This window comes from Nyctereutes procyonoides, unplaced genomic scaffold (genome assembly GCF_905146905.1).
Source record: "Nyctereutes procyonoides isolate TBG_1078 unplaced genomic scaffold, NYPRO_anot_genome, whole genome shotgun sequence".
Taxonomy (NCBI): domain Eukaryota; kingdom Metazoa; phylum Chordata; class Mammalia; order Carnivora; family Canidae; genus Nyctereutes; species Nyctereutes procyonoides.
Genome location: NW_026575049.1, coordinates 65,059,603 through 65,073,960, shown reverse-complemented (window position 1 = coordinate 65,073,960; position 14,358 = coordinate 65,059,603). Strand labels below are relative to the sequence as shown.

The following is a 14,358-nucleotide window of genomic DNA, read 5'->3' as shown; positions in this document are numbered from 1 at the left end:
TCTTTCTCAGGAGTATCTCTGGTCTCCTCAGATTGTAGATTCCTCCCCTGTACGTTGCCTCTTCCATCTGAAAATATTCAGAATGGGTCTAAGAGCTCCCTGCCAACCTGGCAATACAGCCCAGGAAATATAAATAAAAGGTTTTGAATCCAGAGGCTGGTTACATTCCACTTCCAATCAGCTAACACATTTTCTATCTAAATTTAGATTATCTGCTCCATGTTTATTTTCGGTCCGAATTGTTCCAATGATTAATTTATCTCACAGAAAAAGATTAAATGAAGAGTTGAAGGAATGTTTTAAATGGCAGAAGTTCACGTTGGTCGTCTACACTGATGAGACTCATCATATTTCGTTCATTCACAACCTTGTCCTGGGTTGGCTCGGTGTTGCTCCTACACCTAAGAATTACTTGGAACTCTGTAAATTCAGCAGGCTTGGACTAGGCATGACTTTTCAAGATTGCTGGTGTCTGCGTGCTTGTGTGTGTGTGAAGGTTGGGTTGAATGGGGAGGGAGGGAAGATTTCAACTTTTCTTAAAAACCAATCCTCAGGCAGCCCAGGTGGCTCCTTGGTTTAGTGCTGCCTTCAGTCCAGGGTGTGATCCTGGAGTCCCGGGATCGAGTCCCGCATAGGGCTCCCTGCATGGAGCCTGCTTCTCCCTCTGCCTGTGTCTCTGCCTCTGTCTCTCTCTCGCTCTCTCTGTGTCTCTCATAAAAAATAAATAAATAAATAAATAAATAAATAAATAAATAAATAAATAAATAAAATCTTAAAAAAAAAAAAAGCCAATCCTTGTTTTAATTACCAGGAATCAACACAAATAAGTCGGGGAGAGGAAACGAAGGAGCTGCCTGTGCTTCGTCGAAACTCATGCTTTAAAAAAAAAGTTGGGGGATCCCTGGGTGGCGCAGCGGTTTGGCGCCTGCCTTTGGCCCAGGGCGCGATCCGGGAGACCCGGGATCGAATCCCACGTCGGGCTCCCGGTGCATGGAGCCTGCTTCTCCCTCTGCCTGTGTCTCTGCCTCTCTCTCTCTCTCTGTGACTATCATAACTAAATAAAAAAAAAAAAATTAAAAAAAAAAATAAAAAATAAAAAAAAAGTTGGATGTTTTTGTTTTGTTTTGTTTTGTTTGTTTTTGAAATGAGTGAGGCAGAGACACAGGTATTAAATTTGTATCTTTTAGGGGCACCTGGGGGGCTCAGTGGTTGAACGTCTGCCCTTGGCTCAGGGCATGACCCTGGGGTCCTGGGATGGAGTCCCACATCAGGCTCCCCGCAGGGAGCCTGCTTCACCCTCTGCTTGTGTCTCTGCACCTCTCTCTGTGTCTCTCATGAATAAATAAATAAAATCTTAAAAAAAATTGATATCCTTTGAAGCTTTCTCTGTTAACCAGTGTTCTCTGTAACAGTAATCCAGAATCTGCCCTCACACAAGCGGATTCCTGGCCAGTTGTGTCCACCTCACACATCGGTTGTATGGCCACTTCGTGATGCAAAATAGCTCATTTCCCTGGTCACCCCAGCTTCTCCCCTGGACAGGTCGGCCCACTTCCTTCCTGGCCTTTCAGGTTCCTCCCTACTCCTCCTGGACTCTCCTGGGCAGGTACTTCCTCCACTTGTCTTCAATGATAGGTTCTCAGCCTGAAAGAAAATTAAGAACAAACACATCCTGTTTACATCCAATCCTTCCTTGGAAGCAGAAGTCCCTGTCTTTCAGGAGGCCAGGACTCACCCTATTCTCTCTCTCTCTCTCTCTCTCTCTCTCTCTCTCTCTCGGGCAGATAAAGGTTTGTTTTATCCAATAGCTGATCTGTGTTACTGCTGAGGCCACTAGGTACAGACCAAAGAGAGGGAGTTTTATTTCTTGCTTTCTTCCTCCTTGGACAGTCTCGATGATTTCCTCCTTCTTGGCCTGGAGCAGCTCTTCACAGCCCTCGTGTGCTTCCTCGGTCTTAGATCTGCGGGCCTCGGCCTGGGCAGCCAGAAGCTTCTGGGGCGCCTTGTCAGCCTTCAGCTTGTAGTTGTGTTCCACAAGAATCCACTTGTTTTTGAACACGTAACCCTTCGCTTTCCGGTACAGGCCGTGACCGTGACACATGTGGAGGGCAACCTTTGGCACAGAATTCTCCTCCTCCTCATCCAGGTTACCTTCTCAGGCATCCTGGCATTAGCAGTACCTGTTCCCTTACCAGCGCCCTTCTGGCGGGCCAAGGTGTGGGCATCGAGCTTGGGAATGGACCGTCACCGGCTTCAGGAAGGTCAGCCCGTCTTTGTTTAGCTTCTGGATCTACTGACGGGAGCTGGTGTTGGCGATTTCATTGGTCTCATTGGGGTCGACCAGACCTTCTTTTGGCAGAGGACGCTGGAGGCAAGCCTCTTCTAAAGCCTGAGCATACATGGCTGTAGCTGTAGCCACCGAAGGAAAGCCATCCTTTTTAATTTTAATTAATCACTGTTGACAGACTGATGCCCTAGTCAGGACAGGCCAAAAACTGAGGATCATCCCATTTCAAGCCAAAGTGATAGAGCTAACAATTATTCTGCAGAAGTTACAACCAAGGATTGGCTCTAGGTGATGTTTACAGACAAGCCAATGCCAGGTGATATGCTATAAATGGAAGTAAGGAATGGGCTTCGTGAGGACAGGTGACGGGCGCAGTGTCTGAGTCTAGGCAGGTCTAGTGACGGTTTTCATCTAGAACGTTGTTCGTTCTCAGCGGCCTCCTAGTGGCACATAAAATAGTCGCTGGTTAACCGAAAAGCCCTCTGAAATAATTACACAATGCCAAAATAGAGCATCACCCAGGAATCCAGGAGAAGCCATATCTTTTAGTAAATTGTAGCTCAGCTCCCTTCTTTAATGTTGAACTGGCGTTTAGTCGGGATGGTCTTTTAAAAAATAAGTTGTATCACATCAACCCTCCTTAAGATCACTTGGTGGGTTCTCAAGGTTTTTAGAATGAAAGCTAATCCCTTTGGTGGCTTTTAAGGCCTACAGGATCTGGCCCTATGTCTCCAACCTCACCTGGTGGGGCCACACGCTCCCCTGCTCCGCTGCTCTTTGGTCAAAACTGGCCCTCCTGGGGTTCTCCCAATGGCCAAGTGCACTTATTCCTCAGAGTCTTTTCATTTGCTGTTCCCCCCTGCCCGGAATGTGCTTCCCTGAAGCACTTTTCTGATTTGTCTCCTTAAATTCTTAAGTGTCACCTCCCATGAGAGGCCTTCCCTAATTTAGGCCCTGGCAAGGGCTCTTTGCCGTATCCTCATCTCCATGGGATTTAACCTCTACCTTTAATTGTCTTGTTTAGGAGTTCGTGTGGCCTTTCCACAGCAGATGGTAAGGGCCTTGAGAGCAGGGTGTTTTCTTTCTTCTTCATGAAGTGAAACTGGGCACAACCACAGATCCATAGATGAAATATCCCTTCAGAGCTGTTGAGGACTCCAGGGGCCCAAGGCCAGAGTCCGCTCGCCTCCCTCCTGAGAACAAGCCGCCCTGGGTTGTTGCAATGACGACACCGAGATGTCCTTCCCTCCCCTGAGAAGTCTTGATTCTAGAAGCCATACGAGTGATACTTAAATTCATTTAGCCACGAGGAAACTTGTTGAACCTAAATTTAAAAACATCGCAAAATACCCTTGTGAGCACTAGGAAATTGAGTCGGTCAGATCAGGCACAGAAGAGAGCAGTGAAAAAAAAACTCCTAAAGCATAAGCGTAGCAACACGGTAGTTACTGCTAGTGGTTTTGTTTCCTCATCTCGACTGGGGAGACTCTCAGGCTCTTTAAAGTAACCCGATAGTGACCACTAATTATAACCTCTTCCCTAAGAGGGATGAGCCGCGAAGGTGTTGCCTTTCCAGATTCCTCACTGGCTTTTATTTAACAAGTCCTTGCCAGGTGCTCACTGTGCTCCGGGGACTCCTCTACGTACCGACAAATGCCATCTCAGGTTGTGGTCTCTGGAAGAAGCAATAGTTGAGACAGAGTCTGGGGTGTGAGTCGCTTATTAGCAATTAACACCTTGGAAGAGAAGAGGAGAAAGCCGGACGATGTCAAACTGCAAAGGCAGGTCCAACAGAGGCTCGGCCAACCCGGCGGGGAGCTTGGGTCCAGGGCTATTGGCCTGCGTCAGACGGAATGGCCTGCCTCTACACACCCGCCTCCCTTCCTCACCAAACCTGGGCTCCCCCAGGAAGGGCAGGGCCTCGGGCAAGTCTCTGCACCGGCCCAGCAAGTTCTCCCTTGAAGGGGGATCTGGGCAGTGCATCTCTGTGTCTGTTCGAACATGAACTCATTTCACCCTCGGGCAACCCTAAGAGGTAGGTCCTTTAGTTATTCCCATCTTACAGAGGAGGAAACTGAGGCATGGAGAAATTAGCTTGCCCAGCGAGGTAGCAGAGCTGAGATCTGACCCAGGCAGTGTGCTCCAGGGTCAGAGCTCTTAGCTACTCAGCTCTGCTGTCTGAGCTGTTACTCCAGAGAAGGTTGAAGAGAGCTTAAAAATAGTAACAGTAGCAATATTGCTAGTTACTAGTTCTTTCTAAGGTCCCGTGAGCCTGCCTCTGTGTGTGTGTGTGTGTATGTGTGTGCACGCGCACGCTTGCCTGATACCAGAGAATCTATTAAGAACAACATCAAAAGAATGATAATTTTGGGTTGCCTACTACGTTTGAATATTAAATCTTGCCTGTAAAAAATCTAAGCATCCCGACTAGATGCCGAGGGGCAATGACTGGGCTTGAGGTCCAGAACAAGATGCCGCGTGCGAAGCTTCTCGTGTTGGCCTGGGAGAAGGAAGGGCGCTTTGGAGTTTAGGGCAAGAGGGTGAGTAGGTAGGAGAAAGGCACTACAGTGCAGGGCGAGGCCAGCGCTGGGCCCTGTCAGTCACAGGAGTGAGGAGTTGGCTAAAAGCACCCCAAGGAAAAGCAGGTGCCCCATGGGAAGAGGGTAAAGGAAGGAGAGTGAGGTTCACCAGGCGTGAGCACGGTGGGCCCTGGGTGCTGGACCCTTGTAAGGGGTGTGAGACAGTGCAGCATGAGGACCAGAGGGCATCGGGGGGGGGGGTCAGAGACAAGGGTCTGGGCTGCTCCTCAGAGGGACAGTGTGTGGACTCAGGGGAGGAGAGAAAAGAGAAAATCCAGTAGAACTTTTTTTATCCATCACCATTTTTGGCATCGCACATACACATATTCCTTTAAAGACATTTTTAAATCTTTTCCTATATCATGGGATTAGGCTTCTTATTTCTAGAGAGTAGGCTTAGGTAAGGGAGAGATCTCCCCCTACGTGCGACTCTCTCTCTGTCCAGAAGAGCTCACAAAGTAGCAGTCATTATCCATTTTTTAAAAATGATTTTTAAAAAAAGATTTTATTTATTTATTCATGAGAGATATATAGAGAGAGATAGAGATAGAGAGAGAGAGAGAGAGAGAGGGAGAGGCAGAGACACAGGCAGAGGGAGAAGCAGGCTCCATGCAGGGAGCCTGATGTAGGACTTGATCCCGAGACTCCAGGATCAGGCCCCGGGCCAGAGGCAGGGGCTAAACCGCTGAGCCACTGAGACTGCCCAACAGTCATTATCCTTAAGACTTTTAGCTCCAGGAGGATTTACTGGCTTCGCCTTCCTTTTTCTGGAGTTTGGTAAAATCCCCTCTTAGAGCCTAATAGAGAAACTCTGTTTTAATCCCTCTCTACCTTTATTTATATGTGAAATCCTGGTCCAAAAGTCTGGAACAAAACTTGGTGGTAAGTGCTCTTTGCAAAAATAGTCATCAGGAATAACAATCAGCAACGTGCCGTGTAAACTTCCCCGCAGACCAAAAGTGTTCTCTGAGCCAGGCGGATTAAAGGATTCTGCTTGGAATCTGAATAAAGGTCACTCTTGATACTGAACTGACTCGATCACCATCATTGAACCTTAGGTTATAGCAGGTTCTTTTCTTTCTCGCAAACTCTGTCCTGTTCTCTCGTGGATACATCAACAAGATTTCTCCATTTTCATGACACATAAAGCTGCGTTTGAAACGTACCCTACAGTTCGCAGCTTCACAGGGCTCTAAAGACTTCACAAAGCAAAGCGAGGATGTAGATGTTAAAAAGTCGTTTACAACCACAGGAGAAACTCTGCGTGCCAAGTACAGATCTTACTTTGAGTAGATACTCAAACTCCCTTATGACACTGAACCAAACTGGGAGAACATAAAGAGATATGTCCGTGTTGTCTGGAGCACAGTGTGTCTCTAATGCCATCCTCTTGAAAACGAGCGTGGTGTTAGAGAAACACAGCTGTTTCCTGGAGCAAATGGTTTGTATTAGGGATGGGGGACAAATAATCTCTTCCTGAACTCTAGGGTTTTGTTGAAGAATGTATCCCAAAGCCTATAGGCTTTATGAAGGCAGAAGCAGGAATAAATCTGGAGGGTCATCATCTAGCAGGAGAGGTGGAGCGATGGTGGAAGGGAGAGGAGGAGATATCTTGAAATCCTCATGGTCTCCATTTCTCTTTGATGGTTCTGAACTGCCTTTGTGCAGTCACTGCTCAGCTGCGCGTAGTGCATGGGACTCAATGAAAATGAGCCCGATTCCAGGTGGTGCTCAAAAGGTGGGCTGTTTCAAGATTTGAGATGCCTATATTTAGTCTTAGATGCTGTTCTTGGAAGCTGCTTCTGCTTCTAGAACATTTGTCTCTCCCAAGAGCTGGATTTCGTATCAAAAAAGTGAACTGCTTTTGGGGTGCCTCGGTGGTGCAGTCAGTTAAGCCTCCACGACTTGGTTTGGGCTCAGGTCCTGGCCTCAGGGTTGCAAGCTTGAGGCCTAAATCAGGCTCCATGCTCAGTGGGGAGTCTGCTTGACATTGCCTCTTCTTCTGCACCCACCTCCCACCCTCCTCAAAGTCAATAAATAAATCTTTTTTTTTTCTTTATAAGTGAACTGCTTCATCGAATGCTATTCTCACAAGCAAGATCAGGATACGTTCTTGTGAAAAATCTAAGCATTGGCCCATTTAGAGATGAAATTGCTGGATCATAGGAAGTCACATCTGATCGTTTTGTGAATGCTCCTAGGTTTCCATCCAGCATGGTTGTGTCAACTAAATACATTTTCTACTCCCCTGTGGGATGCGTCTCCACTCAGCTGAACTACCCTGAGGACAAATTCATTTGCCCCCTTCTAAAAGACAAAGACAAACGCAACGTGCAGGTCACCAACATTCAGTTTCTGAAAGATATTTGTTGGATCTAAAATGAATTTGATGGCATCCGATGTGGACCCGGGGCCGTGTGCCTCTCCCTGTGCTGCAGGCCTCATACTCATACTCAGACTCATACTCTCCAGCCTGGTGTTGTCTTAGAATTAGCTGCACGCTTCTTTCATGCGATGACATTCAAGCCACAAAAAGACAGCAAGGTCAGCGAGGGCTGGAAGAGAAAGTGAGTGTAGCTCATAAAACCAAGAGGCACTTAAGACTGAACAAGATTAACAAGTGCTGTTGAAAAGACCTACTCGGCCGGAGTCACAGAGGGGAGAAGGGCGCCAGCTCAATTCTCTTGGCTTTGCTGTCACACCAGTGGAAAGCACCCGAGCGCCTTGCATGAGACTGCAAGAAAGCTCTTTGGAAAATGTCTGCGTCTTTCATGGCTATTTCTCTTAGACCTTTGCAGAAGGAACCAGGGGATCTTTGTCGCTGTCCCAGTTATCTGCTGTGGACGTCCTGTTGTCTGCCTGGTGGGAATGGTTATGTCTGAGGTTTGCTCGGGTTCTTATAGTCAAGTCATTTAATATCCAGAAAACTCACAGTGGACTTTTCTAGAACAATTTCTACTAAAAAAACCCAACCAACCAAAAAAAAAAAAAAAAAACAAAAAACAAAAACAGAAACAAAAAACTGTTGCAGATTCAGTCACAGCAAGCCGAGGAAGACGATCCATGCCTTTTTGCAAGCTGTGTGTAAATACATGAATTGGTGGAATTCACAAAAAAACTTGTCATTCAAATGCCTACGGACCTTTCTGTTGCTGGGTTAAAGTAGTTTTTAGCTCTTATGACAACTGCCACTTTCAGGACATGCCATGCTTTCTATTTCAGGACACGCATTGGCTTTAAATGCTTAATAACTGAAAGATCTCAGTAATGTTGGGTAATTCCTGGGTAAGCAATTTGCTAAATGCTATAAATATGGAAGGGACACCCAAAGGCATGCTAGGTGTACATGCACGTTGCAATACAGACAGGTAAATAGAGCCCCGATGTTTACTTAGATGCCTCCTAATTTAAGGCATTTAATTTAAGGTTTTCACGTCACGTCCATACAGAAGCTGCAGGTGCTCTGGTGGAAGGCAGAGGGAATGTCTTGGACGTCTCACCATCTTGTGTTATGTCCGTATAGAAGCTACAAATGCGGGCAGCCTGGGTGGCTCAGCGGTTTAGTGCTGCCTTCGGCCCAGGGCGTGATCCTGGAGTCCTGGGATCAAGTCCCATGTCAGGCTCCCTGCATGGAGCCTGCTTCTCCCTCTGCCTGTGTCTCTGCCTCTCTCTCTCTGATGAATAAATAAATAAAATCTTAAAAAAAAAAAGGATCTATAAGTGCTGTCTGCCTTATGGTACAGGTAGCTTGGTTCTTCCGCTAGGTCAAACCCTTCTGGCTGCTTACCTAATTTCCAATCTCCCTTTCTTTGTTGCAAGCAGAACCAACTTTGAGTGGTTGTTTGCCGGCCAATAAGCTCTAGTCCCCAGATTTCCTTGCTGTTTAAGATAGTCATGTAATGCAGTGCTGGCCAATGGGATTTAAATACACGCCTGGTCCATGGGGCTTTCAGAAAAGCCACTGTTTCCTCCCATCAAAAGCTGGCCTGTGTCTTTGGTTCTTTTTTGCCCTTCTCTTTCTTTCTTCCTGGCACATAGACATAATGAGGGCAGGAGCTGCATGCTAATGGTGGCAGAGCAGGAGGGCAGGAGAAATCGGTGCTTGATGGTATCACAACCCTTGGATGGCTGATCCGGGGTGCAACCAGTACAATTCTTATGCCAGGAAATAAGCGCCCTGTTTGAGCCACTGCAGCCAGGTTTCTGTTTCACCTATCTGGAGCGCTGACACATGTTGCCTAATTTCCTTAGAGCAGGGTACTTGCCTAAGGAGTCCTGGCTCGAAACTAGAGTGGCTCAATTGTCCCATGACCTCACTACACTTGGGGTTTAAGGAAGATCAATTTTCAAACGTCCTGGGGGTTTGATTTGGCAAAAAAGAGAAGAAAGGAAACTCTGAGATTCCTCTCTTGATGCTGGAGTGGCTTTCAGGGGTCACCATGACCTGAAAGGCAAGAAGATATTTGTCTGATGGTCTCAACTTTGCAGAGATTTAGTGGAAGAAGATAACTTTATGGAGGCTCTCTGTGCACCCCCGGTCACACTTATGTCAAAGGTGCCCCCTCCCAATCATCCAGCAGACTTCTCTGGTAAACAAGAACACCAAGAACAAAAGTCAGTTTCATATCCTGCTGCACCAAATAATTAAAACTTCCTCGGTGTGTGCCCATCTGTGAATGAGCCCATGCACAAGTGTGCCTGTGGATCACTGACACTGTTCTTTAGCACCGATGAGGAGCCTAGACTTTCTTTTCTTTCAGTTCAAGATCTCGGGTATGTCGTGTAAACATACATTTTAGTTTGGTAAATAGAAATGGGCCCAGGGATTGACAGGACAAGAATCAGAGTGGGAGACTGTTGCTTGACTCTCAAGAGAGAAAGAACAAGAAGTGTTGGTAGAATGGTGAATGGCTCAGTCCGAGTGGGTACTTGCGGCCTGTGCATGACCAGGCTGGAAAGGGAGACCCGGGGTCTTGGGGCCAGGTTCAGGGGTTTGGAGTTTATCCTGTAGGTTGGCCTTTCCCAAAGGCTTCCTTGAAACTCTAGAGCAATGAGGTGTTTCATAAAAGAAGGATTCCGTGGTCAGAGAAATTTGGAAACTAGACACATGACATCTTGAAAACTCACACTCTACAATTGCATATTAAATGCGGAGAACTTTTGCGTTAAGGGAGCTGGTTAAAACCAATCCTGGATTCTTCTCTTCTGTAGTCCCCTTATATTACTTGTTAGCAGATATAGGTTTTGGAAGCTGCTGCAGGGGCAGTGGGCAGCCACTGGGGGTCTTTGAAAAGAGTTAATATGAGCAGCTGCTTTATTTATTTATGTATGTGATTATGTATTTATTTAATTTATTTTTAGAGCAGCCCGGGTGGCTCAGTGGTTTAGCGCCGCCTTCAGCCCAGGGCCTGATCCTGGAGACCCCGGATCGAGTCCCACGTAGGACTCCCTGCATGGAGCCTGCTTCTCCCTCTGCCTGTGTGTGTGTGTGTGTGTGTGTGTGTGTGTGTGTGTGTGATGAATAAATAAATAAAATCTTTAAAAAAATATTTTTAAAAAACGATTTACTTATTTATTTATTCACGAGACACAGAGAGTCAGAGACACAGGCAGAGAGAGAAGCAAGCTCCCCGCAGAGAGGCTGATGTGGGACTTGATCCTGGGACCCAGTATCACACCCTGAGCGAAAGGCACACGCTCAACCACTGAGCCACCCAGGTGTCCCATATTTATTTATTTTTAAATTTAAATTAAATTAATTAGCATATAATGTATTATTAGTGTCCAAGGTAGAGACCTGTGATTCATTAGTCTTATATAACACCCAGTGCCCATCACGTGCCCTCCTTAATGCTCACCACCCACTTACCCTCTTCCCCCACCTCTCTCCCCTTCAGCAGCCCTGTTTGATTCCTATGATTAAGTGTCTCTTATGGTCTGTCTCTGTCTCTGATAGGAGCCATGGCCATTGGAGAGACTCAGTCAGCCTATGGTGACCCAGCAGGGAGGGAACAGGTAACGAATATCCTGACCTTGATGATGTCTACTTGCCCTCCTGGGTGCCTCTCATTGACCTGGCCCAAATGCCAGAGGGTAGATAATGCAATTCATAAAGGTCAATCTCCTGAAGCCCTAAGTAGGACGAAAAAGAGATGAGTGGATCTAGAAAGACAGATGAAAAATATTCAGCAAAAATATTCTGGCATTAAGATAAAATTTTAGAATGGCTGGTAACATAAGCTTTCACAAATAGATACAAGATTATGGACCCAAGGTCTTGCTTAATTCAACTTGGGAATGCTATTAAAAGCTATTTAATGTCCATAATTTCACTATTAAATAGAAACAAATGTAATATTAATGCCATTACTTCATCTTTCTTAAAGAATCTGGATAGAAGAACGTATTCCTTGCTTGAAGGGCGTTTAATTATGCCAGAATTTCAGAAGCAGGCAAAAAAGAGGAATTCCAAATCTCAATCAGTAAGAAAGCAAAGGGATAACAAAGGGGAAACTATCCAGGAATGTTAAGAATGAAAGGGATGGTAGTGAGTGTACCCCCACACTTTCTGATTCAGTAGGTTGGGTGGGTCCTGGAAATTTTTGTAGGTAATAAGGGCTCCAAATCATTCTGATATTTGGAGCAACTGGACAATACACATTTTAGAAAGAAGGTTCAAAATCTCCAACCTCACAGACGTTATTGGAATCAACCCAAGTGGAAATGGTCAACTTGAAAATGATGACAAGTCACTGGGAACAGGGATTTCCTTGCCCTAAAAGCCAGGGTCTGGACCCACGATTGTATATGACAGCTGATAACAACGACAGTTCTAACCTTAAGCACTCCCTACAAGCCAAGCCCTATGACAAGTGTTTAATACCCCTTCTCTCACTGAATCCTCTCAACAACCTCATGAGGTACCTCTAGTAATCTGCGTTTTATAGATGGGGAAATTTAAGTTTGTGAAGATTTAGGATAAACCAGAGAACTCACTGCTGTCACTCCTCAGGTCCTCAGGTTCTAGCCTGTCCACCTTCTTCTCTCTACCTTTCAGAGTTTTCTTAGTTTGTTTTATATGTAATATCCAGAGTTTTTAGAAGTACTGAGTGTGAGGAATAGAGAAAAGTATGTCTATTCCATCTTCCTAGAAGCAAAAGTACTTAAAAAAAAATTTTTTTTTTAAATAAAAGGGTCGGAGTTCCTGGGTGGATAATCAGTTAAGTGCCTGACTTTTGGTTTCAAGTTGGGTCATGATCTCAGGATTGTGGGATTGAGCCCTGAGTCAGGCACCAAGCTCAGTCTGCTTGAGATTTTCTCTCTCTCCCTCTGCCTGTCCCACTTGTGCACTCTCTATCTCTCAAATATAAAATAAAGTAAAAGAAAAGAAAACAAAAGTTTCATTATATTTTACTCGAGTACAATTACTATTCTCATGCCTCTGTAACTTCCTAGTCTTTGGCCATTTATAAAAATACTGGTATGAAGTTATAACCACAGTTCACAGCATTATTTTTGATGGAGTGGTTAAGAATTTGGGCTTTGGAGGCCAAGATACTTGGGCCTGAGTGTCAACTCCACAACTTACTGACAATGGGCTCTCTGATGAACACCACGCGGGGAGCCTGGAACCTCTCCTCGACCCAGCAGCAATGAGGAACCTGTTCTTCTCCTTGCTCAGGTGGTGCCACAGGAGTCCTGGTGAGAGGTCAGGACTTTCACCATCACGCAGCAGGAATGAAGCCACCCCACCACAGTGTCAACAATGACCATATGAGGAGCTGGAACTCCCACCCCTCCCCAGCAGTAACAAAGAACCTCCCCCCTCCCTTTTCATTGACTGAGTAGGGGACCTGGATTTCTACCCCCACCTAGGAGTAATGAGGTAACATTACTCTTTTTCACCTGCCAGTGCTGTGTCAGAAAAAGCCAGCTAAAAACAGGTGTAAAACAGGTGCCACAGCATAATACAAACATGTCTAAAATTCAAATAGACAAAACCTCATCATACTAAGAACCAGGAAGATTTCAAACTGAATGAAAAAAGTCAATCCATGGATGCCAACCCTGAGAGGACAGTGATGTTAGAATTATATGACAAAGATTTCAAGCAGCCATAATGAAACTCAGCAATTACAAACACACTTGAAACAACCCCGGCAAAGAAATAGAAAGTCTCAGAAAAGAAATAGAGGAAATAGAAGCATATGAGAAAGAACAAAATGAACTGAAAAATATATAAAATGAGAACAAAAAAACTCAGAGTGGACTCAACAGCAGAATGGAGGAGAGAGAGGAAGAAATCCGTGAAATTACTCAGGCTGAACAGCAGAGAGAAAATAGACTGCAAGATAAATGAAAAACAAATTAATGCAATGATTCAAGAAACGGAAATAAAAAGCATAAGCATAGTGAGGAAATAAAACTATCTCTATTTGCAGAGAACATGATTCACTATGTAGAATATGCCAAGGGCTCTACGCACACATAAAACCTCCTCGAAGTAATAAGTTCAGCAGTGTCACAGGTGACAAGACACAAACTAGGTGCAAAACAACAGGCAAGAATAGATTGTATTTCTACATACTAGCAGTGGACATGTGGGCCTTGAAGTTAAAAATACAGTATTAATTGATAATTGTTCAAAGAAAAGTGAGAAAAACGCTGACGTTTAAATCTAAGATGATACATTGTGGACTTTATGGGGAAAAAAACCACACAACACTTAAAAAATCAAAGAAGATCTACATACATGGAGACATCACATCTTCATCGATTCGAAGACTCAACAGAGTAAGGATGTCATTTCTCCCCACACTGATATATAGGCTTAGTGCAATTCCCATCAAAATCCCAGAAAGAGCTTCTGTAGATATAACAAGAGTATTTTACATTTTATATCAGAAGGGAAAGGAACTAGAATAGCTGAAATAATTTTGATACAGAAGAATTAAGTGGGAGGAATCAGTCGATCTGATTTCAAGATCTATCATATAGCTATAGTAATCAAGACTATGTGGAAATATTGGTGCAGGGGTGGACACATAGATCCATGGAACAGAAGAGAGAGCCCCGTAATAAATCCATGCAAATATGCCCAACTGACTTTGGACAAAGGTGCAAAAGCAGTTCACTGATGGAAAGAGAAACTTATCAATAAATGGTGCTATAGCAATCGGACATCCGTAAGCTAAAAAAATTTAACCTTGACCTAAGTTGCACACCTTACACAAAAATTACCTTAACGTGGATCATGGATTTAAAGTGTAAGATGTAAAACCATAAATCTTCTAGAAAGAAACATAAGAGAAAACCTTCAGGATCTTGGTCTAGGTAGAAAGGTTTTAAACTTGTCACCGAGAGGAAGGAGAAAAAGAAGAGCACCTTTGGGTGACAGGAAGTAGGAGGAGACTTTTAAAGGAGCAATTTTTGGCCTGGGGCCATTTCAGGAGTAAGACTTTTCTTTTTGTCAACCTTGACTTCTCTTTGGGT

At 44.9% G+C, this 14,358-nt stretch overlaps 1 pseudogene; it reads right to left on the bottom strand.

Moving 5' to 3' along the window:
• Window positions 1-1,860: 1,860 nt before the first annotated feature.
• On the bottom strand, window positions 1,861-2,397 carry LOC129511954 (60S ribosomal protein L19-like; annotated as a pseudogene).
• Window positions 2,398-14,358: the final 11,961 nt, after the last annotated feature.